The following is an 18,158-nucleotide window of genomic DNA, read 5'->3' as shown; positions in this document are numbered from 1 at the left end:
CTCCTTCTTAAATTGGTTTTGACACTGTGATTGTAACGAGTACCTAAGGACTTGCCCTTCTTTCATGCTAAGCATGCTTCCGTCTACCTGATTTTAGGGAGCATTGAGGGCTGCTAGGATTGATCCTGAGTAAACACTTTTATTAGGAATTTAATTCTGTAGAGTGCTGGAAATCTTCTCTTCCCACTGAATGCTACTGAAGGTTGCTAGGCACCTCAAAGTGTTGGTGACTATCACAGCTTGCTTAGCACACGGTACTACATATGTCATTTGCAATCTCTGAGTAGAACAGACTTCTACTGCTGTCACTATAAATTACTCTGGTTTTGGGATTGTTTTGCTGTGCTTAGACTGTGAGTCCATCCCTTACAAAATGGTAACATTCTGTGGATGAGGACTGCTGGATCCAGCAAAAACAGGTCACTGGAGATGTGGGAAGAGGAAAGACTTGAGATTTTCATATAATAGCAATAAAAATAATTAGTCCCCTGAAAATTTCATAGAAAACCTCTCCAGAAAATCAAATCAGTCAATGACTGAGGTGATGTGACAGTAATAATAAATTTTCATTTTCTTAGCAGTTTTGTTAGGTCCTTGTTCTTTTAATATGGTTTGTTGTGACATGTGCATTCCCACATATTCTGTGTAATGCCAGCAGTACACAGGATGCACTTACCACAAAAGAAGTATATCCCCAAAGCCTCAGGGCATTGAACTGCCCTTTTGTTCCATGTGACCTATTGCAGAACTACTCACAGAATGACAGGCTTTACTGCATGTCACCTTATTGCTTTATTATTAGCCTTCATAAAGGTCAGATGGGCCTGACTCAAATTCATGAGGAAACAATGCTGTACAAAGTTGTTTTTCCTCATTTTCTCTCTACCAGAGCATGCGCATATTTTCTGAGGTCTGCAACAATATTTTTGATATCATGTGGAAAGCAGAGAACTGTTTTCAGTTCCCATTGTTGTAATCAATGAGATGTAAAATTGCAGCAGTTCCATGCTGCCTAGAGCCTCTCCTGACAGACCTCGTTTGGTTTGTCAGAATGCATAAAGCACTCATAAGACCGTAGCATTAGCTCTATTTCCCTCTGATGCGAATGAGCACAGAAAGAAACCAGCTCTTAAATAGGCATTTTCAGTTGCTTAAATAACCCTGCCATGGCTGCACTACAGCAAAATCTTTCTGTGCTATACATATTCCTTACAATGGGAATAGGAGACATTACCTGTATGTCTGATACAATAATTATTTCAATAATTATTTAATTTCTGAAAATATAATTCACATGTAGAAAAAGTCAGTTGAGATGACAGTCCAGGTATGCTGTATTTTTTTAGTGTGTTTGTGACTACTCAGGAAAGTTACATTTGTCACTGTGCTGCTGTCTGTGAAGGTCTGGAAGTTAAGGAAGATACAATGTAGAACTTGCATCCTCCTTTTACAAAACCAGAGAACACTTTCACATAAAGTAAAGAGAAATTTCTAGATACTAGCAACTCTGAGCCTTGGAAAGAAGTAAGCAGTCAGGAACCAATTGAATTATGAATGTATAAATTTGTTTGGTACTTCATTAGAAAGTCTTTTATAGCATATATTTAGGAGGAAGAAACTCTCAGTGCTGTATGTCTTGGAAGTATGTGGAGTATGGCATATGTCCAAAAAAAAAAAAAAAAAAAAAAAGGTTTAGCCCCAAAATATTTTCCTATGAGTGTCATTAGAGCTGAAATGATTGGGTAGCTTATGGCATTAGCAAGGGGTGACAAGTTTCTTGTCTCTGCCTCTGATGCAGATAACTACAATCATCCCTTATCAATTCCTTGGAGGTGTTTATAAAATGTTCTGTTCTCATTCCCTTTGCTACTGGAGCAAACATCAGTTTTGTCTAATGGCATTTCTCTTGAGTATCTCAGCTGATAAGTGAAGAATTGAATGAATGTTTGTAAATAAGGTATTCTGTCTCTGCACTGGTTATTCTTTTAGCATAGAAATTAAGGGGACTGCAAGTTTCTACATCATTCTAGAACTGCTTTCCAGAACTATATGCCCATTTTCCTTACTTTGCTAACGTTGATTTTCTAATGAATGAATATGAATGAAATGGCAACTACATTGCCATTTCCAAGCTTTCACAAGTTGTGTTAAACTTCCTGGCAGCAACAGAAAAATAATAATCCCGAATATAATTCAAAATTGGGATTGTTTTGTAGTTTAGGGATATGTGTTCCAAGTATTCCAGCTACTCTCTCATCTAGCAAGTCAGCAGAATGTGAGTTTTCACCTCATGACTGAATTGCATGATCTAGATTTACGAAGATGCAGACTTTGGAGATAATAACATGTAGCATCTGCCAAGAGAATAGACGGAGAGCTGCATATGTTGGAATTACTCTCTCTACGTGACTGCATCAGGAGCTCAGTTGCTGTAACTCACCAGTTGTGAATTCTGGGCCACAGGCTGGGGGAAATGTATCAGGGAAAATGTGGAAAATGATCTGAAGAGGTCTGAAATTCTTCCTGAGAGAATTTAACAGTTCTCTTAACCACTAAAACCAATCTTAGACAAAGATGTGTCACAAATATAATTTTCTGTGAACTTCCATTTCTGAAGTTTGATAACAGCATAATTTGTTGCATTTGTGTTTTTTTAGGGGTATTTAATTGCTTGGATACAAAAATCTTCTTCCCAAGTTGAAACTTGGCCTCATTATACAGGTTCTTAGCCAAGGAATAAATGTTATTTCTGGAGAGCATGTGAAGAAAGGGGGGAAAATAGTGAGGTTTTTTTGTTTTTTAAGTCCCGTATTCATAGAGATATTTTTATAACAAAAATACTGAAGCAGTTTCAAGTTCCTTTTTTAATATTTTGATATCTGCTGAAATTTTGCTGCATGTAGATTGTAATTTGAATTAGTGGTTTGAATGGTTTGTGAAGCTCCGTAATTTTTCATTCCTAGAAGCATTCTTTTATTCTTAATCTCTGCGCTCAGGAATTCGGTACAGCTATTGTGGATTTTCTTATGTTACTGAATATAAGAGTAGAACATAGTGGAGATTTTATTTTATTCTGTATGTTCTGAACTCTGTCCCCTGGTGCTGTGTTCATTGCTACAAGACAAATGAAACGGGTCTACAGCACAGTTACCTGTTCCGTGAAGAGATTGCCCCATGAGTTCCCTTACAGTACAGTCCTGTACAAATGCAGTCACACAAGGTGTGACTGTTTTTTCTTTCTTTTTTACTTTCCCTAATCTTGGATAAAAATAGCATCTCATACGAAATGTTGTGAAAGTTCAGACAGAAATCAAGAGAGTGATGAAGCTTATAGCCTATAATCATTCAGGAGGTTAAAAGAACTATGGTAGGTATGGTAGAGGTTAGTGAAGTCTTCTCTTCCTCCTTCTTGAAGTATGACTAAGCAATCAAGAATAAAAAGCAGGGGTTTTGTCTACATTAGGTTTAACTGAGCTTGAATCTCTTCTTGAACTCTGTTCAAAAGGTATTCGTGCTCTATGCTGTTAAGTAGAATGTAACTATTGTTTTCTGGGGCGTATTCCAAGATACTACAGGCCCGTCAGCCTCACTGCCATCCCAGGAAAGGTGATGGAGCAGCTTATCCTGGAGGTCATCAGCAAGCAAGTGGAGGAAAAGAAGGTTATCAGGAGTAGTCAGCATGGATTCACCAAGGGGAAATCATGCCTGACCAATCTGATGGCTTTCTATGATGACATGACTGGCTGGGTAGACGTAGGGAGAGCCGCAGATGTTGTCTACCTTGACTTCAGCAAGGCTTTCGACACAGTCTACCATGATATCCTCCTAGGGAAGCTCAGGAAGTGTGGGCTGGATGAGTAGTCGGTGAAGTGGATTGAGAACTGGCTGAATGGCAGAACTCAGAGGGTTGTCGTCAGCGGCGCTGAGTCTAATTGGAGGCCGGTAACTAGTGGTGTCCCCCAAGGGTCAGTACTGGGCCCAGCCTTGTTTAACTTCTTCATCAATGATGTGGATGAAGAGTTAGAATGTACCCTCATCAAGTTTGCTGATGACACCAAACTGGGAGGAGTGGTAGATACACCAGAAGGCTGTGCTGCCATTCAGCGTGACCTGGACAGGCTGGAAAGCTGGGCAGAGAGGAACCTGATGAGGTTCAACAAGGGGAAGTGCAGGGTCCTGCACCTGGGGAGGAACAACCCCATGCATCTGTGCAAGCTTAGGGCGGACCTGCTGGAGAGCAGCTCTGCGGAGAAGGACCTGGGAGTGCTGGTGCATGACAGGTTGACCATGAGCCAGCAGTGTGCCCTGGCTGCCAAGAAAGCTAATGGGATCCTGGGGTGCATTAGGAGGAGTGTGGCCAGCAGGTCGAGGGAGGTTCTCCTTCCCCTCTACACTGCCCTAGTGAGGCCCCATCTGGAGTACTGTGTCCAGTTCTGGGCTCCCCAGTTCAAGAAAGAGGAGGAGCTACTGGAGAGAATCCAGCGGAGGGCTACGAGGATGGTGAGGGGACAGGAGCATCTCTCCTAGGAGGAAAGGCTGAGGGAGTTGGGCTTGTTCAGTCTGAAGAAGAGAAGGCTGTGAGGGGAAGTAATATATGCTTACAAATATCTGAAGGGTGGGTGTCAGGAGGATGGGGCCAAACTCTTTTCAGTGGTGCCCAGCGACAGGACAAGGGGCAATGGGCACAAACTGAAGCATAGGAAGTTCTGTCTGAATATTAGGAAGAACTTCTTTACTTTGAGGGTGACGGAGCACTGGAACAGGCTGCCCAGGGAGGTGGTGGAGTCTCCTTCTCAGGAGATATTCAAGACCCGCCTGGACATGGTCCTGTGCAGCCTGCTGTAGGTGACCCTGCTTCGGCAGGAGGGTTGGACTAGATGAGCCACAGAGGTCCCTTCCAACCCCTACCATTCCGTGATTCTGTGAAACGTCCCTGGTAGAGACACAGTAACAATTCATCCTTCTGAGGGAACAGAATTTATTTTAAATTTCAGATTATTTCCAAATCATGTCCTTTTTTAGAGGAAATAAAAGGATTTTGACATCCTTTCCAGCTCTAAAGCCCAAATTTATTTTTCCAAATACTTCTGACTGATTTTTCTCTGTTGGACTGTATCATCTATTCTGAACCACCAACATTGTACTATATGACCTATGTGAGCAATCACACATAATCAATCTGTCAATGTATAGGTTTCCTTTTTTTTTAGTTATATTTATTTTTTGAAAGTTATTGAAAACTTCATTATTAGCAGGGAAGCATGTCATTATTTTATGAACAATTTACAGACAGGAAAGTAACTGATACTTTTAACTGCTTTGCTGTATATGAGTAGACTATACTGATGCAGTACCACTCAAAAACATTTTGATCTTTAATAGCTCCACACTGGTTGTTTTGGTTGTTTTTTTTTTGTAGTTTTTAATGACAATTTCATGATTATTCCCTGTTCTTCTGCACGTAACATTTCATTGCACCTCCCATTAACACAAGCTTCAGTGATTTCTACTCTATATGTTGCAGGGAATATCCATTATGCATCAGTCCCTACTTGTCAATCTCCACCTTATATTCACCCCTTTTCATAAAAATGTAGAAATTAGTTTAGAAGTAATACATGCAAATAACTAGTGACACACTGTTGACGTTCTTATCAGTGCTTTTACTTAGCCCACTCTTGTATTTTCTTATTTGCTTGTTTGTTAGAAAAAGGCAATGAGCTCTGGTTTACCAAATAGTATATAAAACCATCTTTGAAATCCAAATCATATATACCTTTATATGGTCTATGAATTCAACTTTGTGCACATTTCATAACGAGAGACCATTTTTTGTATCACATGTGATGATGTGTTGATAGTATTGTAAATTGCTATAGGTTGAAAATGAGATTTTAATTCTATTAGACCCAATACAGATCTTATTTAAAACCAGTATCTGACAATTTTGCTATGTGAGATTGGTACTACTAAGTACAACTTAACACTTCATTAATATTCTTAAAATGTCTATTTTGCCACAACTTTACAAATTCAGAAAACAATATGCTTCATGCATGACTGCTGGACAATATATGTAATGTCTTATAAGTAAACTATTTTGTGTGTTGCTCTATGGCAGTCATTTGATCAATAACTGTGCAGGTGTGTGTTTTATAATGAGATGTACAGCTGTGGTATGAACATCACTCCCTCTGTTGGGTGGAAGTGGAATTACTCAAGAGATGCAGTAGTTCCACCAGGTAAGTGAAGCCCTATTTACTTCCAGAGTATAACTATCTCAGTACTAGTTTACTTCTGTTATTTTTATAATGAGTCTTTTGTCCAGAATACCGATTATCATATAATCCCTGAATGGCCATTAGGTTAAACAGTAAGCTATCAACTGAAGTTGTATTGTTCTTGATAAAGAGTGCTCCACTGTCTGTTTTGAACTGGCGAAAGCATGAACATTTAGTTATTTCTCTGCGGTGCCTAATGAATGCATTTTGTCACTAGCCCCTTTTTTTAAGATTATGAGATCTTGTGAATTTCTGAGAAGACTTCCCTTTCCTGGAATTCTTCTCACAGGTGTAACAATGATGTGTAGCTATGCATATATAGTATAAGACATATCATTTTCTTCATTAGCATAAGACAAATTATGTTCTTCATATCCTTCTGAAGGAAATCACGTCAGCTAAAAAGCAGACATCTTCGAAAGCCTTTCTTTTTGATACCTCAGGGAAGAAATTTTTTGCAATGTGTAACACCAGCAACCGATGTTACCTTCTTTTGCAGTATCTTGAGGGTACAAAGGGCAGAAAAAATATTAAATAATGGGCTCTGTCTTTTGTATTATTAATATATTTGAAATTCTTTGTATTTGGAAACTCTCTGACCTGGGAAATGCATTGTGACTATGAAGTGCCCACATGAACTAGAGAGTAGGGGTATCCTGTAGCTCCTTTCCAATTGTTGGCTTCCGTGCTTTGTTTCTGAAGCTGATTTTCATAAATTCACTTTGAATTAATGATTGAAAGCTCTAGGAACTGTGCATTAAGTAGGTAAAAGATTGCTAAAATGGTAAGTAACATATAAACGAGGGTATATCAGATACCCTAGTAGGGATGGAAAATCCAAGTCTAAAACTAAGAGTTCAGTAGAATTCAGTAGCACTCGTCCTGTTGCTTTGTAGACAATATGAGTTGGTTGTTCACCTAAGATTCGCTTTATTCTTTCTGGCCCACTCTCTGTTCAGCCACACTAAAATCAGCAGTTGATGAATTCGGCACTAATTTATTTATTTTGCTGTATTTAAAATGCTCGGCGACACTATCAAATGTTCTTCACTTCAATCTCTTTTCTTTCTGTTTGTGAATGTCACACTGTGTTGTACAAACACAGCAGGGATGAAAGCTAACACAAATGAATATTTGTGTCTACAGCACAAAAATGTGTATTGATAGATGAACAAAACAGGTCAGATCTTTCATAGTAAAAAAATAAATTAAACAGCCATATGTCAGACAAGTATCTGGAGACTGTTATTAGTAGTCAATAGAACTGATCATAAAATGGGGGCAATATTGGCAGGGGGAAATATTTTTAATGATATTTTGTATTTATAAACACACACAGAGGCACTCACATTGAAAAGACAGTAGACCTGTTTTTCACACTGTACTGGTGCTGTGAAATGAATCACTCACAGCTTTGTATTAGTTAGGCTGAATAAGACAAATCGTCTAGAAGATTAGTTCAACACAGATTAACTTGTTTATTGATTAGATGTACAAAAACATATGAGTGAATTTCTTGGCTGTAGCACGCAGAAAAGTTGAGAATGATTTTAGAAATTGGTATTCATACCTTAGCTCAACTTGTTTTGGAGAGATAGCCATGCAGAATTACCTAATCTCCATCTGCTTAACACAAATGCAGAAGTATAAAAATATTAGCATACCAGACATGCAACTATTCTTTGTTTTATTCCCATCTGACATTCATGAGAGAAGAAAAATGAGCAGTACAGTATACACAGCAATTATAGGTCTCATGCAGGAGAATAATCCTTACTCAGGATTTCACTAAGCTAAAAGATCAGGGAAAAAATGTAGTTACGAACTTGCAATAAATAATCAAGGTTTATGGAGGCTTGGCCAATTCCGTAGTGTAAAAGGGTTCTAGTCTGATAAGCATATAAAATAAAATAGAGTTCTGAAATAGCAGGATATGTCAACAACTGAAGGGAATGAAAACTGTCAAGAATTCCTATTCAAACCACCAAGAAAACACTGGTAGCTAGTTTTACTGCACAGTGAGTCAGCATTTATTGAGAGATGAGATTTAACAACTTCTTCATATTCACTGGTAGTACAGACTTTGTATAAAGATATCTTTCTTTGTTTAAGAAACTGTCTGGAGTAGCATTTTCTCTCTGTACCCACTGGGATTGTTGAAAGTCTTAGGTGGACATAGTACACTGAGATTTTCCTGTTTTGTTAACTTTACCCTTGTTACCTAATATGTAAATACCCGGAGCTGACACACATTTTTGCTGACAGCTTGCAAGTGGTTCAGGTTCATAAATAAAAGCATCTAATGCTGTTTCATATGTCCTAGGGTATCCAAGACTTCCACAGGAGCAGGCAGAGAAGACATAGGATCTACAAGAAACCTGTGCTCTTCTGGAGTAGCAACTCGGGGCCAGACATAGTAATACAGAGTATCTTAAAAAATGTGCTTTCTCTTAGCGGTTGAATACCACCCTGTTAGTGATATTTATTAAAAATGGCAGGAACTGTGTGTTTGATCTCTTCTGCTTATTTGATTACTGTGTCATCGTGGTAGCATATGCTACTCTGTTTATTTCTTCTTTAATAAGTCTTCTTTTTAATGCAGCTTTTTTCATTCCTTTGCAATCTATAAAAAATATCTGCTTTGAGAGCAATTACTAAAGCCTGGTTAAAACTTCAGTGAGTTTGTGTTACTTATTGCCATAATAAATCTTTAGAAAATATTTAAAGATGTTAGACCAAATTTTGATCAGTTATTGGCAGAAGTCTGAAGTAAAATCAGTGCACTTAAAATGAGGAAGTGAGCATCGGATGAATAATGTTGATTATTTTCAGATTTCTTGCAGTTCTCCTTGGTGAATTATTCAAGCAAAGATTATGCTTTTATATTAACAATAACATTACTTTCATCTTTTTGTTACTAAAATTTCATTTTCCTCATAACGTCCTTTGTCCAAATCTTCTTTAACATTTCATTTTGTTGTAGTACATATCCAGAAAACTAATCCATTTTGCGTTTGTCTCATTTCTTTTGAGGAACAGAGGAAGGGAGGAAGGAGGCCAAAATCAGTCTTTTTGGTATACCTCTTCTTTTGTAAGCATAAATGCATGGCAGGTGAGGTTTTCCAGTGTAAATGTAGTAGATTTAGTACCTAGTTATAGTCTTTGAAATTTAGGGTGAGACTGCTTGCAGCTTATTTTTCCATATATCTCAACAGACTTAATTTTCCCTAGTTTTTGCTTATTTCCAAAGGATTTCCTTTGATAGCTGCTTTGGCATAATTCTCACTTTGTTTATTCTGTAGGAAAAACTATTATAACAATTTTTATAAAAATCCATGAAAAAAATTCTCTTCTGTTGTCTGTTTACATGTTCTTGAACTTATTAAAATCAGACCTCACAAAAGTTGAGAAAACAGACATGTAAGTCTGGTATTCTTCATTAGGTTTATTTTCAGAATGTTTGACTTTACACTGAAGAGCATATGAAATCATGATCATGCTTTGCAAGGGAGGGAAGCAACATGCCCTCAATTTTTGCTTTAATAATGATATTCTGAAAAATGAACATATATATGGGGAAACTGCTTCTCAATAAGCAACTACTTAATTGTGGATTGTACCTGGAATTTATTTGTATTACAAGAACTCTCAGGAATACAAATTGTCCCAGGTTTGCTGGGAACTTAGGTCATTGTGCAGAATGACAGAGGTAAAGCAACTTAGAAAATTGTTTACAGTGAGTCCATGAATAGAAAAAGAAATCCCAGATCTATGTTTACTCCCAGTATCTTTCTTCCTCCTGTTCAGTGAATCATTTCACACATTTCAGTTTCCATGGATGTTTTCACTGTTTATAAGTACCTCTGAAAAATGAAGCTCTTTTAACCAGCAGGTTATTTTTGAATAATTATCTGTTATCCATGTTGTTGCTTATATTTCATTTCATTGGGCACTGATATATCATCCAATATATTTTTTGTTTCCTGTTATAATATTAAGGATACTTTTATTAAATTATACTTATTTCATACTATTAAATTTTGGGTAAATGGAGATTGATGTCTAAGCATATGTCTAAGCATAAGTAAACACCAAGATTTACAAATTCTTCCATAATCGTACAGTTGTTGTCATGTTTAAAATAATCTTATCTTTATGTATATAGTTCTGTTGGTGAGAACCAAGAAGTGGAAATTAAGAGATGTGGTTTCAGATTCATATTCTGTCACAGATTCCCTGTGTTTTCCTTAATGACAAAATACAGCTACAGGTCAACTTAATCAGAAAGCAATGTAATGGATTGATCAAGGCATCTTGCTATATCTCAAAAGACATTGGTTTGTTATGTTTAAGGCTTCAGTTTGATCCAGAAGTAACTGGAATCTTTTCTAGATTAGTTCAGTAATAGCGAGACACAAGACCCACATCACTGCCATGCGACTGCAAGCTATGAACACTTGGCATGCATTTACCACATCATTCGGATGAGCCTCTTAGGCTATTCAGGACACATCTTTGACCATTTCTTTCTCTGTCTCTTCTCCACCCCCGCTCCCCTCCCAGTTGGAGGAGAGGACTGTGTTGATTAGGGCATAAAGTATTTGCAAAGTTCTGTTTGAGTAGAATTGGCAAGAAAATAAATATTTTCTTATGTAGCATAGGGATATTTTCTGTGGCATCCTCAATTTTGAACTAATAATAAAGGAAAAAAGTCTTGAGGAAATAGGCTTTTCACCAAAAAGCTTATGACTGGTTCAGGGAGACACAGTCCGTATCCAGTTTCAAACTACTTACTGTAATAAGTAGTCCCATCCATAACTCTGAAATTGTCCCACTTCGAGTCACAGACACAGCAGGATATCAGTTTTAATCTCCATTTCCCTCCAGTGCTTGGATGATTCAGGAACTGCTGGTGACCCAGAACAGCATCACAAATTCTGTCATCATGTTAAGTAAAAGTTCCAGGCTGCATGAAAACAGGAGCCTTACAAAAACATCTAGTGTTTCAGGGTGAAAAAGCTTATCAAAGATTCAAATCAACAGGGAGGGCAAGAAATATCCGTACACATTACATCAGGAGTTTCCTACAGAGACTCAGGTTTTGCCTCATGGAAGGCGGGATTTGCTTAGTTCCCAAGCGATTTCAAGGAGGTAGGTACCTCTCTTTGCAAAACTAAGGACTATGTCCTTCACTGAGGTGACATGTTTGGAGCCCAGTGTTAGAAGGAAGGAACAAACAGCTCTTTGTTTCTGTATCCTCCTTATAGACATTCTCAAAAATAAATATATAAATGAAAACTCTCCAGAATTACTATAGACTAAGAAAGCTCTGTGGAGGTTGCTAGGCAGCCGAGGCCAAAGAAATACAAAGCAGACAGGTCTTTGAAAAACAGAATCAGTGACTTATGGGTTATCTGGAGTCACCATTTACTCAGTCATCTTTTGTCATAAACAAGAGACAGTAGAATTTATTTTTCTTTAGTAAATAGGCAATGTTTTTAAAAGGTTTGAAATAAAAGGCCCGTTTTATATCTCATTTTATGAGTGTTTTCAAACTATGAAATTATATGTGTGATTATTATTTCTAATGTTTATTTATTCATTGACTGAAACAGGAATTTGGTGCAGTATATCCAGGCTGTAACCTGTAAACTATTTAGCAGAGTAATTAATTTTAAAATTTTTGTTTAATTTTCATTTTTACATCAATAAATCTCCAAATGAAGTAAGTTTCCAGTGTGGAAGGTGTACCTTGCCCTCAAGAGGTGTCTGTGTTTCACTGTTGCTAGTGACAGGAAAAGACCTAATTTCTACCACCGTGTCCTGTACAATGTTTGGTGAAGCTACTCATTAGAGAAATACAGCACTAACACACACCCTGCTTCCTATTACTGCTAAGCATGCAAAAATACAGGCATTTCCAAACCAGGCAAGGTTTTCGTATGCAAGATTAGGTCATCACATTATTGACTAATTGTTGCCTTTGAATTCTCTGCTTATATTTGTGTCTTAAAGTCTTCTTGAAATTAACTGTGCCTTCAGCAGCTGTATTATACATACAAGTACATTGAGTGAGGGAATACTATAATCCTACAACTCCCTTCTCAGATAGTGTAATGACAGCTCTATAGCATGTTTTAGTCTGCTTTAGTTTTTCTCTCCCAAGGTCTTCAAATTATGTCTCTAGAAGACTTAATTGCTGCATCACATTTTTTCAATATTTGTTTCTTCCACAGGGTGGATGCTGTGGGGGGGTCCAGGCAGCTCTGTGGAACAGTCTCCAATGGGCTAGTAGGATGAGAAGGTCCAGGGGTAGTTTGGGAAACAAGGAGAAGCATCATCTCCCAAGACGGTAAACCTACCAAAAAGGTAATTCATGCTAGGATATTGTTATGCAGTCAGCTTTTCAGGTTCTGGGGGTATCACGGCTGGAGCGTATGGCAGAAAACTGGTAGGAAATGGGAGTACATACCTTTGATGCTGTGTGAATGTTCATACCAAGTCTCCTGAAAATCTTTCAAGAGCTTCTTCAACCGCACTGAGTTTCAACCCTGTTCCCTGTGTGAGGGAGAATTTGGAGGCTATATCTTACAGGGGTTTTCTTGTCTTCCTGTGGACCTGTTAAAGAATACAGATCACAAGTTTACAGTAACTTTCCAAGAAATTCCTTGTAGGACTTAAGCTGGCATTTTCATGAGTTTTATCAGCCATATAACAATTTAGTGTAATAAAATGTTGTTTCACAGTGAAATGGCTTTATTTTTAACTGTGTATAATCTTGTTTGATTGGTTTATTTCAATCTCACCTTCTGGGCTTAGCTATTGTGTTTGTGCAGAATCTTTTTCTCCCCTGAAGCCTTCACTATGGATTTTTTTGTTGTGAATATTACAGAAGCCCAAGAGAATGTGCAAGCTAAAGATCTGTCATCTCTCAGTGTAACTGTATGCTTCTTCCTTCATGTTACAAGGTACAGTTGAGCCATGAAGTACCAGAACATTACATTTTTCTGCTGCCCCAAAAGCTCAGCTATATGGTGTATTTCTGACCCCAGTTAACTTTCAGTATGTCCATGATATGCCCACATTTATTGATCGGCTGCTAAGATTAAGTTTGCTGAACAAACAGATTTTTCTCCACTCATCCTAACCCAATCATTTCCCATGGTACTTTATGAAGTATTTGACAGGTTGACTTGCTGCTTCGATTTATTAATGTGCATTAGCATATGCAGAGTGTAAGCATATTAACAATGAAAAATCACACTGGTGGAAAACAAAATTGGATTCTTGATGCAAAAGTTTTCATAAGGATCTATTCCCACATCTCATGAGACACCAGAGAAGCAGAAAACACCACTTAGTTAAGAGAGCTTTTTTCTTTGCTCAGGAGTATAGATGTTTTGGCTGGTTGAGTACTAGCTTAGGCTTTCAAATGTCTCTGGGAAATACCTTCCTTTTTGTTGCTGGTGAGCTCCCTCCAGTTCTCTGGCATTCATTAATTGAAATCATTCAGAGATTCCACTGCTGCAATTCACAAATTACTTCCATGCTTCACCAGGTTTGGCAGCTGCCAGAGAACAGACCAATCTGCACTCATATAACGTTGCTGAGAGTTATGACTTTGTATAACCTGTAGCTGTGGTAGAGAGTCTAAAGCCTTCCCGTCTGGAAAGAATAGAAACTACTTTATTACCTGGCAGAAGTTATAAATGCGTTTGTGACAGAAAAAAGGTTTGATATAAGAAAGTGAGAGTAAGCGTAGGTCTTGCCTTCTGCATTTGTACAAATGGTGATATTTTCCAGTTTATAATCTCCTTTTCAAGACTCTCCCAGTCAAATTTATTGTTAATCAATTCAGCCTAGGTTCTCTAGACCTGATTTCATTTTCTGTTATTTAGAAGAATTAAGTTAACAGGGCTTTTTTTTAATGAGAGTCCAATAGTCTTTACAAAAAATTGCACCAATTGGTTTTAGGTAGTTTATTGTAAACAAAAGACAAAAATAGCTTGCTTATCATTGGAACTGGTCTGAGATCCAGAGGAACTGGCAACAGTCCCTAGCTGTGTTTCAGGTGTCTTCTTGGGTGCATTCTTCTACCTGTAAAATGGGTGGACTCACATGGAAGTTCTAAACTGTTCTTTTGTTGATGCTTTTGTGATAATCCTTTCTCAAAGGGGGAAACGATCTTTGCACAAGACTTGTCAGCACTCATTGAAACAACTTTAAACTAGATTTGAAGGGAGAAAGGCATAAAACCAGGCTTGCTATAGATAAGGGTGGGCGTGTGCCAGTGTTTGAGGGACAGTGTGCTAGCAAAGTCCTTCAGACTGCTCCACGATGTGCTGAGTACACTGGAGCATGTCTGAAATGTCTTTATACTAATGTGTGCAGCATGAGGAATAAACAAGCGGAGCTAGCAGCTTTGGCCCAGTCCCAGAGGTAAGACATCATTTGCATAAGCAACACCTGGTGGGATGAGTGTGTGATGGACAATTATAGGCACTTCAGGAGGGATAGGCAGGGCAGGCAAGGTGGGTGGGTGGCACTGTGTGTAGGGGAGTGGCTGGATTGTATGGCGCTTACAGTTGGCGATGAAACAGTTGAGAGACTCTGGGTAAGGATGAAGGGGAAAGTAAAGAAAGTCGATGTTGTCGTGGGAGTCTACTGTCAACCACTCAACCAGGATGATGACACCGATGAATTATTCTACAATGGATGAAGGGATATCTCTAGATCAACTGCTCTTGTCCTTATGGGTGATTTTAACTTCCCAGATATCAGCTGGAAATATCATGCACTGGACACAAACAGGTCCAGGAAATTTCTGAAGCACATTGAAGATAACTTGGTGCAGGTACTAAGGGAGCCAGCCAGCTAGGAAAGGTGGCCTCCTAGATTTGTTGTTTGTTATCAGAGGGGGACTCATGGGCAAAGTGGCGATTGGTGACTGTCTTTGTCACAGTGACCACAAAGTAGTTGAGTTTCATATCATTGGTGACAGGAGAAAAACTGCCAGCAAACCTTCAACCCTGGATGTGGGAGGAGCAGAATTCAGGCTGCTGAAGGAGCTAGTTAGTAAGGTCCCCTGGGAATCTGCTTTTGAAGGTATTTGGGTCCATAAAAGCTGGTCACTTTTTAAGAGCCATCTCTTAAGAGCACAGAAGCAGATAATTTCAAAGTGTTGGGAGTCAAGAAAGTGGGGAAGAGGGCTGGCTTGGATGATCAGGGATCTTACTCCAGAACTTAAGCAGAAAAGGAAAGTGTATGGACATTGGAAGCAAGGACAGGCACCATGGGAGGACTACAGAGATGCTGTTCACCAATGTAGGGAGAAAATTCGTGCAGCCAAAGTCTGAACAGAGTTCATGCTGGCCAGCACTGTAAAGGGCAACAATAATATGTTAACAGCAAAAGGAGGATCAGAGATAACATTGGTCTGTTTGCCAATGATACTAAACTAGAAGGAGCCATGTAGTCTCTTGAGTGTAGAGAGGCCTTACAGAGAGATATGGATAGATTAGAGAGCTGGGCAGTCACCAAACGTATGAAATTAACAAGAGCAAGTGCCGGATTTTCCATCTGGCATGGGGTAATCCTGGTTATACATACAGACTAGGGGACAAGAGGCTGGAGAGAAGCCCTGTGGAAGGAGATCTGGGATTTTGGGTTGACGGCAAGTTGAATATGAGCCAACAGTGTGTCACGGCAGCCAAAAGGCATCAAGCACAGCATAGCTAACTGGTCGAGGGAGAAGATTGTCCCACTCTACACTGCACTGGTGTGGCCCCACTTCAAGTACTGTGTGCCGTTTTGGGCACCTCAGTATAAGAAGGACATCAAACTACTACAGTGTGCCCAGAGGAGGGCAGCCAAATTGGTGAAAGGTCTTGAGGGCAAGGCTTATGGGGAGCGGCTGAGGTCACTTGGCTTGTTCAGCTTGGAGAGGAGAAGGCTGAGGTTTGACCTCATTGTAGTCTACAACTTCTTTGAGGGGGGCAGCGGACGGAGAGGTGGTCATCTCTCTCTGGTGACCAGCGAGAGGGCATGATGAAATGTAATGAAGCTGCACCAGGGGAAGTTGAGATTGGACATTAGGAAAAAAGTTCTTCACTGGTAGAGTGGTCGGTCACTGGAACAGGCTCCCCAGGGAAGTGGTCATGACACCAAGCCTATCAGAGTTCAGTGAGCATCTGGACAATGCTCTTAGTCATATGGTTTAGTTTTAGGTAGTCCTGTGAGGAGCAGGGAGTTGGACACGATGATCCGTATGAGTACCTTCCAACTTGAGATATTCTATGATGAATCTAACCTCAATGCCATAGAGAATGGTTTGGATTCAAGTCTTTACACTGGGAAAAGAAGTTACAATCCTTCAGGGCAAATATGGAAAAAACCTGAAATTAGGTGAGATGACATCGTGATATCTTCATCTGCAACATAGTGAAGTTTGAACTTCTCCACCCCTATACTTAATGAGAAACAGGAAGCTTAATGGATTGATATTTCAGTCTCTGATTCACTGCTTAAATTGTGTTTCATGTGAACTATTGTCGGAAATGCCATTTTGACTGAAGGAAGGAGAAGGTAAGAGTGCTGTTTTAATATAACTTGAAATCTTGATGGTAAAAGGTAATTTATATTTTCAGTAAGAGGCTTTCATCTTCACTGGAGTCTAATGATATCGATCTGATGTCAGTACCAAGTATATATTCTTGAATTCTGACCATAATCATCTTCTGGCGGGAACCACAAATCTTTCATTTTGTTCCAGCAAACGGAGCTCTGTCGGTGCATTTCCTTGGCTGGTCAGTTTGCAAGTGGTTGTATTTTGCTCTTCTGTGTGATACATACTTTTTTTGTGTGTAGTTTAGATGAATGGTTCTAAATTTTATTTTTTTGGCAATCGCTATGCCCCTTCAAGGCTATTTATAGTAAAGTTATAGTAGTCAAGTTGGGTTTAGTTTTGTTTTTCCTTTTCTAACAGCTAAGAAACCAGTTGTGTTCCATGATTTATGGAGAAGTTCAAACCTTCCAAATTAAGTTAAGGATATACAGCTTCAGAATGAATTATTGTCGTCTTCAGCTGAGAATGAGTCATGTCCCAGAGTTTGGAATGGAACAGAAGAAATGAGATATTAGAATTAAACCAGAAGTTCTTTTCACCTAATAACAATTCATATAGCTATGTTTAGAACAAAGCTTGTATTTTGAATGGCTATAGATACTGACCTGTGTGTGCATGACAAGCTCTACACAGCTGGTGATTGATAAGACTACAGTCACTAAGCAGAGATGTTTTCCATGCAAAACTGTGTAGGCAGTGCCCATTGCTAGCAGGTGAAAGGAATGCTCAGCTAAGTAATTTTTTATATTCTTTGTATCTATAAGTGAAAAATGAGAAGCTTCTGTTCAGTCTTTTTCTATTTTTTTTTCTTTTTTTTTTTTTTCCTTTTTCACCAAGAGACCTCTAGGATTTTATCTTAGAAGAAAGAACCTGTAGACAGAACCAAAGTCAATAACCCTCAAGAGACAAATGGAGACAGGATAACTTAGCAGCAATTCCTTCAATATTTCGTGAAAGACTAAAGACTGTGACATGACAAGAATAGAACATTCGATCTATGAAATGATCTGAGACATCAAATATGAGAGAGATGAGTTACCAGGTAGCCTTCACCTACATTACTCAATGCCATATACATTACTCTCTCCACAGCTGATAACACTGTGTATAATAAATTTGGTATGTTTTGTGGAGAAAAGTGCTGTGTTCTTTCTGTTTAAACTTACTGTATGAAATTTCTCCTTCATTAAAAACAGGTGGAAAAGCTGGCCCCTCTAGTGTGTCAGGATGCAAATGATTCAATATCTCAAATT

The 18,158-nt window shown here is 38.7% G+C and overlaps 1 protein-coding gene across 25 annotated transcripts in view; it reads left to right on the top strand.

Moving 5' to 3' along the window:
• The window catches only part of LRRC4C (leucine rich repeat containing 4C), a 566,727-nt gene that overhangs the window by 496,886 nt on the left and 51,683 nt on the right, over window positions 1–18,158 (top strand). For 14 of the 25 annotated variants that reach the window (XM_075426769.1, XM_075426770.1, XM_075426771.1 and 11 more), the window contains one exon: window positions 12,518–12,650. The exons of 6 other annotated variants lie outside the window; for them this stretch is intronic. The gene's annotated coding sequence lies outside the window, so the exon portion shown is untranslated. Of the gene's footprint in view, window positions 1–6,144; window positions 6,243–8,604; window positions 8,708–10,545; window positions 10,619–12,517; window positions 12,651–13,173; window positions 13,250–17,742; window positions 17,948–18,158 lie in introns of all 25 variants that reach the window. 5 more of the 25 variants (XM_075426757.1, XM_075426753.1, XM_075426763.1 and 2 more) reach the window with 4 other exon arrangements.

The sequence above is a fragment of the Opisthocomus hoazin genome, chromosome 7 (genome assembly GCF_030867145.1).
Source record: "Opisthocomus hoazin isolate bOpiHoa1 chromosome 7, bOpiHoa1.hap1, whole genome shotgun sequence".
Taxonomy (NCBI): Eukaryota; Metazoa; Chordata; class Aves; order Opisthocomiformes; family Opisthocomidae; genus Opisthocomus; species Opisthocomus hoazin.
This window is presented reverse-complemented; position numbering and strand designations above follow the sequence as displayed.